We start from the raw sequence: 18,255 nt of genomic DNA, 5'->3' as shown, positions 1-18,255 counted from the left end.
TGCCCTGAAACAGTAGTTTCGCTCAATACCTTTGGATGTAAATATTATTTTGTTCTTCATAAAAAGAAGGTTCACATTCAAAAAAAGCTCGTGGCTGTGAAACATGTCGTTGATGTTTTTCAAGTGTTGCCTTTTAGTTCGTACTTTATACGTGAAATTTCAGAAGAAGCGTCTTGACGGTTCCTTGGACGCTAGGAGCATTAAGAGCCGTTGTCTGTCTTGTAGGAGGCAGAACTCCCGGAACACAGTTGCTGCAGTGAGAACACACGCGAAAAACGTCAAATACCACGTGAATTTATTTTGTGAAAAACTCCTTGTAAGCAGAGAAATAACTAACACAATAAGAACTATCAAACAAACAGAAAGTGAAGGCAGGGAGGATAACATACAGCACTAAATCAGTACCGGGAAAAAGTGCAAAGCACCGTGATGAAAACTTCGGCTGAGACCCCTTCAAGAAAAGAAAACTCTTTTTTAACTTCAATGTCACGTACTGGACAACTATATCAAAAGGAAGTTAAGTTTGCAGAACATAAGTTTTTAGATGTTTGTAGAAACTGGGGCTTATCATCAAACGAAAGTTTAAAAAAGAACTAACACAATAAGAATTACAGACTAAGAACTATTCACTATAGTTATTAAATCACTATAATAAGAACTACCAAACAAACAAAGTGAAGGCCGGGAGGATAACATACAACCTTAAATCTCTACCGAGAAAAAGTGCACAGCAACGCAATGAGAACTTCGGCTAAGACCCCTCGAAGAAAATTATACTTGTATTAAACTTTTATATCATGTACTGGTCCACTATATCAAACTAAGTTAAGTTCGCAGAACTTAAGTTTGTTGAAATTGTAACTTATCTTTGTATTAAAATTTAAGGAACCAAAGTCTACTGAGCTTCGACAAAGTAAAAGAAACTGGCTAGCTGACTGTCGTCACGGCCGTAAAACGCTTTAACTTCTCGAGAAAGTTCACATTAAGGAAAGAGCGCTTTAGAGACGTCACGGTGCAGACACCGCTCCTGTTTCGTTTGAGTGCCACGCCGCGTAGGCGCCGCAGTTTCTGTGAAGATCAGCACAGCAAAACTCAAACCACGGTCTAGGAGCCCTGCTTCGTGGAACTCTCCACAACGGGGAGAAATAATGGTCTGCTGGCAATGGCAGCCGCAGAAATGCAGGAGGAAAGACCAACGTTTGCGCATATAAATGAACCGAGCTGACTACCAGACACGTATATAAACAGTAAAGAGAGAAATATGCCAAGTGGGAAGAGGATAGAAAAAGATAAACGCCTTTTTTGCTTTTGCTGACTGTCTTAATACCTCGCGCACTTGCTGGTTTCACGAAGCCAGCAAAGTTGGCGAAGTCTGCCGCTCTCCGCACACTAACGATACAACGCCTGCATACACCGTCTCACAAGAATTCTTCCGTATGCCACGCTGGCAGAGCATGCACATCGCAACTCAGCAGAAAGTAAAATATTTCTTATACTATTTTTAGTTGCGGCGAAATCCTTTTCGCGTAGGAATGTTTTTGCGTTGCTTCACTTCTCAACTGGAGGATGCATTATAATGCATTTGCGTTCGTCTCCCAAAAATCAGACGCGCGTATGTGACGGCGACAAAAATAATGGAATGCACAAAAACTGTTATACGTGGCACCTGTAATTACAAATTCTATACATACAGCACGACTCAGCTCGAACATTTTGTATTAGCGTATATGGCACCCAAAGACTTGCAGGAAATTAACAGACTTGCGATGTTATACGTACTAAGAGATGAATCTTTGCAGAAAACGCTGTTTACATAGAGATATGAGAGCACCTTGCACAATCGTGCTGAAAACAACGAAGCGCTTACATTTTACAATGTCGCAACAACAGCTTCGCCTTGTCTTCTTTCTTAGAATCTCTAAATGCGCTTACGCGCTCACCTAAAGGTACAAGGCATCCTAAGAACAGCTCTTGGAGGCATTTATTCTTTTCTCATGGAACGCAAGTAAAATAGCGAAAATATGCAATAAATGGCAAATGAGAGCTAACAAGCAGCTCTAGGAGACTAACTATTGGATCCTAGACTGACGTCGCTATTTTCTTGCCCCAGGCCGCTGAGGTGTGAAACTGGAAGGCGCGGCGCAAAGACGCCGTGATTACAGGAGCTTCCCTTGTGGTCACACTCTGCAGTGCACGCGAAAAGTCTCTTAACATACAAGGAAGCAACCGACATGTTGACACGCCTCTCATCAAAGCTTTCTATCTATGAACCTTCAGATCCTCTCAAGTTTGTTTAGGTTACACTTTTGAGGGAAGACCGAAAGTTCGATTCGCTTCAAGAAGGACTGAAGCATAGCATTGTTTGGTGCGGTACATCGGCAAGCTGAGCGCACGTAGTGAGAGGTCAGTAACGGCGAGGCTGCAACGAAGACTGGCACAAGCTCAAATTTATGCTACATTGCAAGGCGCGGTTACCATTTCGCGCAAAGGACCAAGTCATATGTGAATATGCCATGGAGGCGAAAACCGGAATGTTGTAGAGATCTTCGTATTCCCACTGTTTCGTTTTCGTTTTTGTTAATGTTTGTCTTCTGTTGTGGTATTGCGATTATTTTTTTTGTTACCCTGGTTGCCACAGATGTGCCGCAAAGGGGCAGTTTTACCGCACAAGGCGGACTTGGAGCTTCGACGTATCAACAATCTGTCGAAGGGAGGTTGCCAAAGACCCTTTTTCCCAAGCGTTTCACCTATGAAAAGCCGAGCACCAAGACGGGAGAAAAGCTTCTAACCATTGAAAAACCTACGGGTACCCGTCGGCACCGGGGACAGAACCCGGCAGCTCTCGCATGTGAGGTTGACGTTCAGACCACTAGCGTGACTCTACGACTACGGCGGTCTTACAACTTTAAGAAGTACCTCAGGGTGGCCTCGTTTCTCCCATTACTTTAGTAGCATACATGGGCGAGCTGTGCCTCTTCTTTCCGCCTAACGCAATCAGCTCATTCTGAGTTGGTAACCCCCAGGTCCCTTTTTTTTTTTCTGATGCGTTTATCTCTTCTGCGCCATGTTACTTCGCAAGAAAGAACGCTCTGAGCGGAACAGCAGCGGCATTGGGGTCTATTCGGAAACAGCCAGGAACAATCAAGCGTTTGCGGACGGGCGATGTTACCTAATGTCGGCAGATTGTGTTCGCAATACTCATTTTTATTCTGCCTCCGTTGTTGCCACCTATCTGTGTTCTCAGCGCACTTACTCGGCGCACTTAATGCTAATTGATGAACAGAACTTAGGGTGAAGATAATTTTTTTATTTTTGTTTTCTTTTTCGTCATTGCAATTTGAGCTTCGTGCTCTTTTGAGAGCTACCCAAAGGTGCTACAGCAAGCAGTCCTGAAAATGTATTTTGTTATAGGAATAACCTTATAAGAATTATGCGAGCCGGGTTCGCATCCCACTAAATGAAAATGAAAATTGAATTCATTTTTGTTGCATATCCTGAAGTAAGAGACAAGACGCAAGGAGCCAAATTTGTTGTCATTCTTAACATTTTATTGGTGGAAAGAAGACGTAAAGGATTTTTGCAGCAATGTACCGGGTGTATCAAGTTATTCAATACAGATTTTCCTTTGAAAAGCCATAAGAGATACGCCGCTGCTGTTTGTGCGGGTGGATTCTATTGCATGGTAGACATTATTTACCTGGTAGAACAATGTAATTGAATGATTAATCAATTAAATTTACCTAATCCACTTTTTTATTTCACATTTTAGGGGGCAACGCTTTAATGCCAAACAGAAGGTCCTCAACATCGAAGGTAAACGTAGTTTTTTAAGTTTACTTAGTCGGCAATGTGATTCGAAATGTCGAACGTCAAAAATATGCTTTTGAAAGTATCGATGAGCCGGCTCTCCCGCGTTGCAAATTTATAAAGCTGCGTCGCTCGCATGTTTAATGCAGCAACTGCAGATGCCGTTAGCGTATTTCATGACGTAGAAGCAGTTAGTGATTTCCGCGGTATTACTACGCGCAGCAACGCCATTTTATAAATGTCAGATGAGGAAAAGCCAACTCAACTAGCTTGTGAACTGCGTGTTTTTGAGATTCGCTGCATCGACCCGCATTGCCGATTAAGAAATTTTATAAACTGGGCTTGCCTGCGATGTTACCTGCCTTGAATTTCGCAATATAATCTTGCCCCTTAAGTCAGAAATAAAAAGTAATTAGTTAAATTTAATTAAATAATCTTTTAATTGTAGACTTCTATCAGGTAAATCATGTCCGCCACTCTGTAGCGCACCTACGCGAACCGCAGTGACGAATCTTTCATCGTTTTTCAAAGAAAATTATGTATTTATTAATCTGAATCAGCCGGTACATTCTGTTATGCATTTTCTTCAAAGTATCATTCCTCTGTTAGTGAGGACCATGATAATTTCATAGGGTAAAAAATGGAAATTACTTTAAGCGTAACAAATTATACGCATGAAGGTACCCCAGCGCCTGCTTATACATAATCAGGAAGGTTAGCGAAGGGGCGATGCTCCGGAAACGAAGAACAACGTATGCAGAAAGTAGCAGAGGCAGCAGCAATTTAAAAAAAAAAAAAAATAACTAGCTACGTTGTGTCACTCAGGTAAGCTGTTTTTTATTTATTTATTTTACATACACCCTAAAAGCAGTGCACTTAAGTGGGATGCAAGTATCGTGCAAAAACAAAACTAAGCATATCGACTGAATACAAAATAGATCAGTACGCTAGTGTTCAAATGCACTCTAAAAAAGGAAATGCAAACGACGGCACTTTGGTGCTTTACTCAGTTAGACTACGCACAGTTGATTAGAGTTTTGAAAAGGTTAGTGATGGGTATAGAGGAGAGAAGTTGGCTCCGATGTCCGAAGTTTCCCAGGGAATTGGCTCCGAGAAGCTTGAAACTTCTATTATTCCTCTTTTATTACAACAGCGTTGCGCACGTTGTCACACAGAGTAGCTTATTGCAAAACAAGTTGTTAAAAAGTATTTAACAAAGGTGCGGAATTTTGCTCGAAGCGTGACATTAAGTAGGTAGTCACACAGTAGCTTATTGCAAAGCGAGTCTTAAAAAATATTTATAAAAGATGCTCCATTTTGCTCCGCTGCACAGGTGGTGGTAAAACTAGAATACAGTACTGTACGATGTCAGTGCACGTTAAAGCACCCCAGGTGGTCGAAATTTCCGGTGCGCTTCACTATGGTTTTTCTCATAGCCTGAGTCGCTTTGGGACGTTAAACCCCATAAACCAAACCAAAACTAGGACATAGCTTTCACGATTTTTGAGCTGGCAGTTGTATCGTATAGCCAGCGCAGATGAGACGCTCAGAATTATTCTGATCCTTTCCTAGTTAGCTAGCGCTTCGAATCCAATTTCTAATATATAAGAAGCGCATTCTACTTGAGATGTAACAAATGTTTTGAAAAAAAAAAAGTAGTTCAGCCGAAGGGGAGGTACAGTAGTTCCATCGCAAGTAACCAAGTATGTGATTAACAATTATTGTTCTTAGTAGGTGAATATCGACGAATTGAGGGGACGAAATGTCGGTTGGAAAAAAAGGCCCGGCGAAAACAAGTGATGTCGACGAGGTTAGAATACCCTATAGGTGCAATAGGCACGTATACCATTGGCGCGACGCCAGTTGTGCCTGGCTGAATGTGTCTCTAGCTTCAACGCTGCAACCGCCACCAAAAAAGAGGCGTGTTGAAACCAAACATGAAAACAGTGGCTCCTGTCGGCCCTCTGTAGCAAACGAACGATCATCGCAAATGTGCTGTGCTAGCACTTTTACTCTGCGTACTTTCCTGGCGCATGCACAAGGAAAGCAAGGGAAAGGTGATCGGCATCGGCATCGGCCATCTGCGTCTCGCAAACGCCCCATGAGGAACGAAGTTAACTAATATGAAAGACTGTGTGCGTATTGCTGCTGTCGTCACTCGACGAATAAAATATTTCGCGAGAGATCGTTAGCGCACAGCGCGCTGTTGAATTTGGAACGCAGCATCCCGCATAACTTTGCAACGAGGCGTGAGAATATGGAGGCAAAGCAGAAATTCAATCGGGGCGGTAATCACGTTTTCCTAGGTTAACTCGCAACGATGTTGTTTCTAGCAATATATAAAGCCGGCTGCTCTGCTTGACTTCTTTTAGAAAGAAGTCGAAATACTTGACTCACTAAGATGCACTAACTATAGCAGGCTGGTTAACTAATATTAAATACTTAAATTTTTAACTATTACGGTTAGGCTGCTTATATATTTAGAAGCGTGTAGCCCACCGTAAATAATATCCATATCAGTTTTTAGAATTTCGAAAACGCGGTCACTCTCGGTGCTCTGGCCCAACAAATTCTGGCTACTTCCACGAGTTACGCGAGCTGAAGAGGTTGCTTTGCCTGCAAGCTTCTGGAAAGCGGAAGTACTTTGGCGCGATGTAGCCAGAATTTGTTGGGCCACAGCGCCGAAGGTAACCGCGTATTTCGAAATTTTAAAAACTGATATGGATATTAATTGCGATGGACTACACGCCTCTTATAATTAAGTAGCCTAACAGTAATAGTTAAAGAGTTAACTATTCAGTATTAGTTAACCATCCTGCTAGTTAGCACATCTTAGCTGTATTCTGATGTACTACCCCGCAGATAATGCTATGCCGAAAAAAAGCGCTCTTCTAACTCAAAATTTTATTTTTAAACATTGTGTAAAGTCTTAGGTGGAACATCCTGTATACATCCCCGTCTGGCAGGCGTCAAAGTCGGGCCAATTTGTCCCGACATTCGTCAAAAATTTGTGGGTCCACCGTTTGCAATGTTCTGGGTGGTGTCATACCATTCAGCGTTTCGTGCAGCATAAACTAACCCAGTTAAGTTAGAGTCTAGCTCGCGGCAGGGATGCGAACCGGCGACATTTGTTAGGTGTGTTAACGCTCGATGTTCAATCGCTGCCTCAGCATCGGCTTATTTCTTTATTTTTTTAATGAGAGGAGAGCCGGACAGCGCATGTTTAAGAATTTTATGTAAACAAAATGACTTAAAGTACCGCACATTTTGAGAAGAAGTAAATAGGGGGATAATGCAGGATTTTATTCACAGTTTTTTCAGCCGTTCAGTCATAATTTGGCGCAGCACAATTGCTGGCAGGGTTCATAAGTAACTGCATCCGTCGTTCTTTCCATTTAATGTCGTTTTAACTGCTGTCTCTTCAAATTGATAAGACTGCCTCTTTATTTTTTTTTTCCGAATTAACTTGGTCGCGGTTTTTGTGATGTCGCTGCTCACGTTTCTACATTACCCTGTTTTCTCAGCGAGTGTCCTGAAAACTGATCAAAGGCATAAATGCGCATTAACAAAACCCCAAGTAACAGCTTTATACGCAACCGCTCTCGTCTCTGTCACACTCTGCTGACTCTATAAACGCCTAGCTTAGTCAGCAGACATAGCTGTTGGAGCGCTGGTGCTTCGCCAAAGAAAAAAAAAAGAAAAGGGATCCGTACAGCGACATCAAGCTTCGCCAAACATGCGTGCCAGTCACCAAGTGCACAACAACAACAGCAACGACATGCGTGAGAAACGCCAGTGAAGGCAATAAAGGCTACACTTTAATTACAATCCACTAAGAAAACAGTAACGGACGCCAGGTGCCATCCGAATTTTGATGAGCACTGCCCACGTTCCTTGCATTCTCAAAGTGCTGGCCGCAGCTGCGGCCATCGGAAACGCTTTCTAATATGAAACTACTTTCTTATGCGAGCTAAAGAAGAAAAGGGGAAAGGAGGAGTGATAGGAAACCAAAAAAGTAAAAATGAAGTAGCTATTCTAGCACCCCTAGCTCGTTCGCGCTTCAGTCATGCGTAAACACCTTCATTTTCTTTCTGCTTGTCGTATGCGGTGCTCAAAAGCAAAATGCGCACTCCTCGAGTGCGGGTGCGGAGGAATGCCCTTCAGTGATAGGCACTGGAGCACGCTTGCGTCTTCGTAGCAGGCTGTTTTCAGCGCTGATCAGTTTCAACGAAGAACTACCGCTTGTCGTCGCAGAAACATGCGTCTTATAGAGTTATTTTCTTATCAGCGAGAGCCACAAAGAATTCAGACCAATCCTGGGCAAGACCGTACATAAGATGCGCTGCATATCTGCTTGGATTTGTGTGAAGTCGAATTCCGTGAAGCGTAGCTCTCATAGAGGACCTCTGAAGAACAATGCTCATGAGGAATCTTTATCTCTAATTCACTTCTACTTTGCTTTAAAAAAAACACATAGCTAAAGCCGAAATGCTCTCTTGAGACGCACATTGCACAGGCATGTAACCTGCATTCAACGTGAACTCTGTGGTGGTTGCGGTAGAGCCAAAACATTTATTTTTCGAAAGGATGACCCTGAGACCAGTCGTCGTGGGCGGATTCCTGTCCAGGACTCCAATAGCTTCGGCTATCCTGCGGTACCGAGTGATCAGCTGTTGCTGATTGCTCAGACTAGAGCTGGACAGAGTAGCTTCCTATGAGCCGGTAATACCTAGGGACTATTAGAAACATAATGAAACATGCGTCCTAATTATTGGCAAGAAGTTCCAGCAAATAAAAGTATGCGCAGATATTTAAATCCGAATTTACTACGTTGTAGCTGTCTAGCAAAAGCAGATATCGGAACGTTGTTCATTGCAACTGATAGCGCTTAAAGAACAACGTATACGACGCACATATTTGCTAAAAATCAAATGTTTTTTTGCTGTGATATTTCACACAGCAACCGAAAATCCTACTATTGTCCCCAAAAATCTCTATTTGTGCGCTATTCCTGGATAGGAGGCCGTGGATTATCAGTTGTTTATTTTTGAGAAGAAAGAATGGATGTATTTCGGCTTTTATTTTTATTTGAAAATCCAATCCGATGTTTCTTGGAGTTTTGCATAATGGAAACACTCAAAGCGGGTATTGTCGGTGAAAAAAAAATATATAAAGCCTACAAAAGATTTTATAGCAGGAAAGAGCGACAATTTTCTTCACCGTATTGGTTTTATAGAGGGTTTAACGTCCCGAAGCGACTCAAGCTATGAGGGATACACCGTAGTGTAGAGAGCCGCCGCGGTGGCTGAGTGGTTACGGCGCTCGGCTGCCGGCCTGAAAGACGCGGGTTCGATCCCGGCCGCGGCGGTCGAATTTCGATGGAGGCGAAATTCTAGAGGCCCGTGTACTGTGCGATGTCAGTGCACGTTAAAGAACCCCAGGTGGTCGAAATTTCCGGAGCCCTTCACTCCGGCGTCTCTCATAGCCTGAGTCGCTTTGGGACGTTAAACCCCCATAAACCTAAACCAAACCGTAGTGTAGTGCTTCGAATAATATCGACTGCCTGGGGTTCTTTAACCTGCACTGACATCGCACAATACGGGGGTCTCTAGCATTTCGCCTCACACGAAATGCCACTGCCGTCGCCGGGATCGAACCAGCGTCTTTCGGCTCAGCAGCCGAGCACTCTGAGCCACCACGACGGCTATTCACCTCATTTATGCGCACGCTAATTAATGGTAAAGACGCAGTTTGTTCCAGTAAATACTCCCATCAGCGATGACTTGCCACTTCATTGCGTTGGAAACCCACAACCTTGAAAATTTTCTCGGCAAACAGTAGTACGTGAGTCGGGAACGCTGAATTGTCCAGCCATGCGAGGGATAGCAATGGCTAGTCGCATGTGTGTATAGCTTTTAAAACAATTTTTTTTAGTTTTTAAACTAACTTTTAGAGTGAAACTACTTTAGACTGCATTACTCCTTTGTGGGTATGTTCAAGACGAATGAACAAAGTTTAACTATCTGGATGCAGATCCAGGAGCCTTCGAAAAGTCGCACGTTGTCGTGGGCGTCTCGCTAGATCATAAACAACTTATCTGAGCCCCTTGTGCTATACGCTGAAAAAGATGCGACGCGCCTCATCCTTAGGCGAGGGCCCAGTTGCTTTTTACGCTTTCTTGCTTGTCCCCCGGGTCAAGGCTGAGTTCGACTCATTTAGCAAAGCGCCATATCTGGTAGAACTTTTTCCTAGTCTAGTTCGTCCATTCTGACATAAGTTAAGTAGTGCGAATGACGGTGCCCGAAGACAAGACGAAGAAGGGACCGGAAAGAGCGCTGAACTGCTCCATGGAGACGACACATGTCGATTCTTTTCAGACTCAAGCCTTTTCACAGTCTTGGACAGCGGGCTAGATGACTCGTGCACAAGCGCTACTTTCACAAGTCTTTCTGAAGACTCGGGAAGTGGGACAAGCGCTTCGAGCTTTTTGCTGTTCTTTTTGGCGGCGTCACTGCTGCGAAGAAGTGAACAATGATATGGATCCTGTGTCCGGACAATCCGGATTGCTATATTGCCTGGACACAGGGTCCATATCATCGTTCACTTGATTGCATGAAATCAGCCAACTTTTTTTTATTTATTTAAGCATCTTACTCATCTCTCACTTCATAGTTTTTATGCCCAGAGCCAATAAACATCGCTTCAAAAAAAAAAAAACTGATTGCCGCTATTTCACTAACATTGGCGATAGCCGCATCGACGATAGCTTCTATAAAAAAAAGTACCGCAGCGATGGACAAGTGGTTCAGCATCCACCTCTCAAGAGGAAGATGCGGGGTTCGATTCCCAGTGCCGCCGGAATCCCACCGGTGATACGAAAGGTAGAAGCTTTCCCCTGGCCTGGTGCTCGGTTTATCTAGGGTGAAGTGCTTAGAAAAATGGGTCTTTGATCCCACCTTAAGTAGTCGAAAACACCTTATGCCATGGCGCTCATTGACCATAGATGCCCTTGCACCATAAAAATCCATAATCATGATCATCATCATAAAAAGGAAACCGCAACGAGAGGCTCACTGTGGATAGTAATTTTCTTTCTTCGTAATCAAACAATAACAAGAAATGTTGATTTTAGACCCGACTCATTGGCAGCTTGTAGTGACAGCTGTGGTTCACCACTCCGCATCGATGCGGCTAATCCTTCTGGCCGTGAGCTCGGCCGAATTCGAGATTTTAGGCGAAGCAAGGCAGGGCTCTTTGCGACGCAGCTAGTTGCTCCTAAACGACACTCCTAACTTTTCTGAGTGCATCTTCTGCATTTATTCTTTTTGCAAGGAAGGTGGGAGGGAAATTTTCTGGCTATCCTGAACATGCCCAAAAGCCCTCATTTTTTGGGTTTAACTGAGTCCATACATTGTTTACCCGCGGATGTTTATCTGTGTTTTCAGGTTGAAACCGTGAAGTACTCCGCTTGATTAAATTGTAGCGTTTCTGCATTAATCCTTGCTTCTCGTTTGAATGAATGAAAGCCACATTGCAGCAGCTGCCAAGTACTACCTGTTACGCGCGCTTGTGCTTTATTTTTCCGCATTTGACTGTGTATTTCAAGCAGAAATGAGTCGTGAGACACGCTGGCTGGAATAACCAGCTAAGGCTACGTGTTAACATAACAGTTTCTGCGAACGCAGCTCCATGCTTTATTCTTTCGGGAAAGCAAAATAAACAAGCACGTAAGTGAATAGCATCAACTCGTGTCCCGTACATGGGTTTTACAACCCAGGCTAGTGTCAGCTCAACATGATTGCCATGTTTACTTCAAAATTGGTCCAGCCGCCACGGTGGCTCAGTGGTTATGGCGCTCTGCTGCTGACCCGAAAGACGTGGGTTCGATCCCGGCCGCGGCGGTTGAGTTTCGATGGAGGCGAAATTCTAGAGGCCCGTGTGCTGTGCGATGTCAGTGCACGTTAAAGAACCCCAGGTGGTCGAAATTTCCAGAGCCCTTCACTACGGCCTCCCTCATAGCCTGAGTCGCTTTGGGACGTTACACCCACATAAACCAAACCGATCAAAATTGCTCCATCTGTCGTATAGGTCGACACCCTAACTTCACACACTGGAAAGGGATAAAACAGAGGTCATAATGTCGTATAGATCGCCTAAAGAAAGCTCTGAGCCGCTAACATGCGATTAAAGCTAAGTGGCACAGTGTATCGCATGTTGCTGATGCAGCGGTGCCGGGCGTAACCCGTTGCCGATGACAGGGTTGCGTTTCCACCCAGAGCTAAATACAAGTACTAGGACGCGCGGGCAAGGCACGAGGAGTAATCGCCTTCAACATAAACGCATGCAGCGTTATCAATGTCATATATTAGCGGCTGCAGTTTATCGAGTCAGTTTGTAATGTATTTAGCCTAGAAATTCCCCGCCTTAGCATTCTTCAAACACGCGTGAAGGTTCTGTTTAAGCCCTATTTTAGACCGCAAATGTCCCAAAAAAAGAAAAAATTTCCTGAAGGAGCGTAATTGGCTTTTTTTCTAATTTATCCGGGAGACCTTCACAAACGGTGTCCCTCATAACCTATGTGTTGCTTCGAAAGTGCTAAATGTTACCGCTTCACCATTGTGGCAACGCAATACTGTTTATCAAGTATCACGACTCCTTTCTTTTCTTTTACGTACTACTGCTGAAGCCGCATGGCAGCATCTACCTCTTCACCCACGTGTTAGTTAACGGATGAATAATGCTGCTTTTTTTTCTACATGGTTTTAGACGGTCACGACTGCGGTGAGGGTGAGGCATCTACGCGTTGAGCACTGTATTATAAGCGCTGTATCCACTTATAATGCTTACCTGTTCTTTTAATGCAGCGCGGAGTGATTTACTTTAAATGTGCTTGTCTGCAACTGTATACCGCAGCTATACTTTCTTTTTGCTGGTGGCTGCCACGATCTTACAGCTCATGCATATCAGAGTGCGTGTATGTTGTCTTGCCAGGCTATTACCGAAATGAATCCTACCTAGCTTAGCAGATTGCCTGCCCTCATTACGCGGCGTTTTCTCTCCTGGACTTGCGACTTCCTGGAAACATGGAAAGGCTCTTCGCTGTATTATCTGTTTCGGGCACAGGCGTCCTAGTTACTTGGGTCTGTTCTCCATCAGCGCAGTGGCAAGTCACACCACGCGCGTGAACACTTTGTCTCGGGACGACCCCGTGCGAAAGCTGTATGCGCGATAACTGCGAGGAATTCGCGTAGAATTAAACAATATCAGTGATTTAAAATAGGCTGGTTGGTCGTTCATTATTATATGGGAGCACATAACTTGAGAACAGACAAAACGGACGATACAACACGAGACACCAAGCGCACCCGACTGTGGCGTTGACCAAAAAATAAAAAAAAATTGGCAGTGGTTTAGCACTGGTTAAACCTGGAGTGACGCGATAGCTACGGCTGGCCGAATGGAACTTGCTCAGTGGAAATGCAAAGTCAGTCTTTCGCCGCTCCGTTTCACTGGGCGTTCCTCCTCCATCTTCGTCCCACTTGACACGGCGCATGCGCACAGCTGTGGCAGCTCGATTTCGCCGGCGCAACTGCTCCGCACCATGTGGCTGGTCACGTGACCAACCCCGTGACGAAACACGTGATGGGTGGTGGTGCAGCTACAACGTGGCGGCGCTGCCACGCTGAAGGATCGAAATGCTACCGTAATGTAGCTATCGCTACAAAACTGTTTTTGGCAGCTTAAGATGGTTAAGCATGACTTGTGCGAAAAGGCCGAGCCACTTACGGGCGGTATCATGCTTGCTTGGTTTTTTGGGGCTTTTTGCTGTTTTTTTGCTTTCTGTCTGTGTTTTTTGCAATGTTTAGGTGTGTATAAATATGAGCCTCTTCGAAAAAAAAACGCAGTTGATAGTCTGCGCTCGATGCCTCGTGTTGTATCGTTCATTCTGAAGTTAAGCGCTGTCGTATGATAATTAAACAACCGTGCTATATTTTCAAGTTTCTTCCAAAGCTACCACTTTTATTTTGCTCGATCCGGTGGCTCCAGAGAACTGACAAAATAGTGGACTCGTTCATGTGGCTACGAATCATAAGGGATGACATATCATTTCACATGACGTCACTGGTTCAGAGCGGCCGGTGCGATCCTACAGTCCAAGCTGGTCTCTGCTGTTCAATTCGAAGCGGCAGACGAACGCCGATTTGAGAATAAAAAGCGATCACACTCGCCACTCACTGCTGAATGAAAGGTTCGAGAGGTGAAGCGTGTGCGGTGGCTGATATGTGTTCCGGATCCTTCTCCGCTTCAGCCTTTTTTCGACTAGCGTATAGTTCGCCATCCTTGCTTCTAGTGAGATAAGGCCAGCCGCATTTCCTGACTAAAAAGATTAGCATCTCCAGTAGTCGGATGTAGAACCAGGCATGAAATCACTGGGAAGTACTGCAGTGGCCGTAATTCGTTGCGTTCTTACTGCAGAGTCCCTGCATTCTCATTCGCTGCGAGAACCGAGAGTTGTCTTCTCTGCAAGCGCGAAACTGTGGGCCACAAATTCTAACTTTGACGCTGGTGGCTTCATTGCTCCCAGCTCCACGCTTTCAGCCAAGCGGCGCTTTAAACACAAACTTGAGCCCTTCAACTCCCAGACCCAAGCTGCACTCGTCGTGGGATGTTGTACCAATATCGCCAATGAGGAGTCGCATTTGACAAGCCGGATGCTGCTTTGCTTTCAATGCCCAAGAAAACATAGGCTCGTCCATCGGGTTCGGTCTCAATTCTGACACTAAAAGGCAGACGTCCCTGGAAAAAGCGCGTTTTGTCCTTTGGTGCACGTAAGCTTGGCAACGGTGATCTTAAAAGGGAAACACGTGTAAATAATGCCGGTGGCTGTCATGTTTCTCGGAAACGGGGTGTTCTTTGTAGCAGTTCTACACTGATGGTTATGAAGCATTGAATTTGTGAACCCGACGTAGTTTTTCAGTCCTAGACGGACTTCAACGACGATGACGTTCTTGGCAGAGCTCGTGCATTATGTAGGAAAAAATTTTGCAGCATAAATTAAACGCAAACACAAGAGCAGAAGCGGACGGTTTTTCTTCCTGCTCTTGTGTGTGCGTTTAATTTTAGCTGCAAATTTTTTCTACACCATGGGTAGATGATGAAGATGAATTTTTATGGCGCAAGGGCAGCTTTGGCCAAAGAGCGCCATGGCACAACGTAGTTTTTTATTTCACAAGGTGGGGTCATAGATCACGCCATCACTGCATCACTGGTGGCATCACGTGCACTGACATCGCACAGCACATGGGCGCCTTATTTCCCAAGCATTTCACTCTAAAGAAGCCGAGCACCAGGCAGGGGAAAGCTTGTACCCATTGTATCACTGGTGTGTACCCCGCGGCACTGGGAGTCGAACCACGCACCTCCCGCATGCAAGGCGGATGCTCAAACCACTAGGTCACCGCTGCGGTACTACACCGTGGATAGCGACCAACAGGCCCGAACCACTGTGCTACTGCTTTTTGAAACCTTGTTTGCGCTGGTACGGCACAATAACTAGACCCCCGATGTTTTTTTTTCGTTGCGTCCTTTAAAATAAAAACTGACAATTCAGAACCTTTGATCACCTAACTTTTGCATGCATTCCGGGAAAGCTTCATTAATTTTTTTTTTTCGGAGCGAAAAGCTCCACTTCTCGCGTGCAAAGCTGAAGGTCAAATGACGCTTGGATTTGACCTCTAACTGGAGGCTCGCCGCAGGTGTGGCTATGACGTCCATACCGCGTGACTTGTCGCAGCTGTTACTGCTCGTCCCGCCACTGCGCCGACCGCCACTCCGACCGCTCGCTCTCACCAATTGTGTCACGTGACTAATCACGTAATTAGCTCTTGCTCAATAAAGGGCAGCGCTCGCCGCCTATGCGGTACCGCCACTGCTACAAAGCTAAACCGTGTCTAAGCTTTCGCTGCGTATAACCTGGAAGTCAATTTTTGGTTTAAAATTTTTGTCTTGATAACAATCAGGAACCAATAAACCAGTATACCTAGCGAAAATTGTAATAGCAGGAGTAATAGCCGATATGCTTATCGACAATTAATAGGCAGGTAGCCTAATCAGAAGTTAATCCAATAAAAAGTCTGACTGGCTATTAGGATCTTAGAAGCTGGGCAGTAGCATTTGGAAGGTCAACACCGCGACAGAGGTCTCCCTTTGGAGCACGCGTACACTAACGTCCTTAGGGAACTCGCGACATCATAAGGCTTGCAGAACATACAATCATCTACACTTGCAGTGTTTAAATAGCAGCCTTCATTCAACCTCTGAACATTATAGCCATTTTATTGGTGTTGTTTTCTTCGTGCTCGCAGCAGTCTGAATAAATATTACGATCAAAAATTCGTTATGCGCTGTGCAAAACTGAGCAGGTTTTGCCTGCGACGTTCTGCGGTATCAAAAAACTTGGCGCCATTTTTATTCAAAATTGCGCCTGTTGCGTTCTCTTAGACTAAATAAAACCCATATCAGAATAATGTTGACCTATACAGGAATGTATTACACCAAAACATGCTTGAATTGAAATTTTCGCTAAAACTAGTCAGAACGGCATGAGAAAAATAGTTAGAAATCTGAGAATTCTTTACGTTTCCTTATAGAATAAGAGTGGGGTTAAAGGGTTAAACGCTTATTTCCGAAATGTCTGTCGGCACTGTGCACGCAAATCGCGTACCCAGCACAAACAGAATAAAGAATGTACCTCGTAGAAAATGTGTGTGAGGAATGACCTGAGTAAACGCAAGTAGCCTCTCTCTGACAGCCATGAGAAATAATCTCCTCTCAACAACAGCCCTACGCTTCTGGTCTTGCCACTCCACATAATCACGTAACCTTTTTGCATAGCTCCAGAGCATGCGGTTTCCCGTGGCTGCACTTCAACCTCTTCGCGCTCAGCGCGAGGACTCTGATGGACAGACCTCAGGACGTTGGTTTTGCCGATAGAGCGGAGGTGCAGCAACGCATCTTCCAGCACTACAATGCGTCAAATCGAATGAGGATCACTGAGGCAATCTTGCACTGCATTATGTCTCTTAACTTCATTCCGAAATTAATGTTCTTTCTTTGATATCTTATTCCGTGCACGTATTCCTCTTCCCCAGTGCAGGGTAGCCAACCAGAACCCCTTTCTGGTTAACATCCCTGCCTTTCCCTCCTCCTCATTATCTATCTATCTATTTAGTTTTCCAGTGGTTTATTGAGTCGGTGTCGACGCCCGCACTCTTCCACACATTTGCGAAACTCTTGTTTCTTGCAACGTCAGCAGCTGTAAAACTTTTACTCCGCTCACGAATGCGCTTCTTTCTTTATGCGCTGCATTTCAGGTGCTGCATTCTCAACGGAGATGACGAAAATTTGTTTGGTTGACGAAAATTTGTTTGGTTTGCGGCTGACAAATATGCAGACGTGACACCCATGTGTACTCCGTCTTTGAAAAACGCCTCCGAGAACACCGTTGCCCAATCCGTGCGCTCCATCTTAGTGCAGAGGCATGCTTATATGTTTTTCCTAATGTTAGGGAAACGATGGACTGCTTTCAAGATTTGCCTTCTCAGCTAACATGTTCGTATGGGGTGCATCGTTTCATACAACAGTAAAAAAATGCCACACAGATACACACATAGGCACGCGCGCTCGCACGCACGCACGGACGAGCGCCCTGACGCCCGAACGGACACACGCCTAGATGGGTATGGACACTTCTTAATACCGAGACAGCTTTGCCTTTGGATTTTTTTTCTGTGGTAAGCGCAACGACGTCGGCATCCCCGTCCTACTTCGCAATCAGAGAGCATTACGGTGCTGTCCTGTGGGAATCTTGTCCTTGTGCTATCCCCGTACACTAATCCCGGACGACATTGCGCTATTGCTAGACCGTGTCGACGAAATGCCGAAGTGAATGATGAGGAATTTTCATGGCACAAGGGCAACTGTGGCCAAAAAGCGCCATGGCACAAGGTTCTTTTCCTCTACTGAAGGTGGGGTAAAAATCCATTTCTCAAGCATTTCACCCTAAATAAGCCGAGCACCATTCCAGGGGAAACCTTGTCCCCATTGTATCCCTGGTGGGTACCCGGCGGCACTGGGGATCGAACACCGCACCTCCTCCTTGCGAGGCAGGTGCACAAACCTCTAGGCCACCGCTGCGGTAAAACGCTAAATTAAATTCTACTCTCCTCCAGCATGCGTTCTATTCTTGCTATATCAGCCACTAGCAACACCAGCGGCAATGACCATCCGTATCGTAAAACTATTTGTGTGTTCACCTCCTTTGTACTATTTAGCTTATATCCCAGTTAATATGCTCATTAATAGGTCCTTGTGTAGCGCTCTCAGTAGGTATGTTACGTTGACATTTAGGCCCTCCATCGTTAGAAAGTCCCATAGCAATTCCCTGTT

This window comes from Amblyomma americanum, chromosome 3 (genome assembly GCF_052857255.1).
Source record: "Amblyomma americanum isolate KBUSLIRL-KWMA chromosome 3, ASM5285725v1, whole genome shotgun sequence".
Classification (NCBI taxonomy): domain Eukaryota; kingdom Metazoa; phylum Arthropoda; class Arachnida; order Ixodida; family Ixodidae; genus Amblyomma; species Amblyomma americanum.
Note: the sequence above shows the minus strand (reverse complement) of the source record.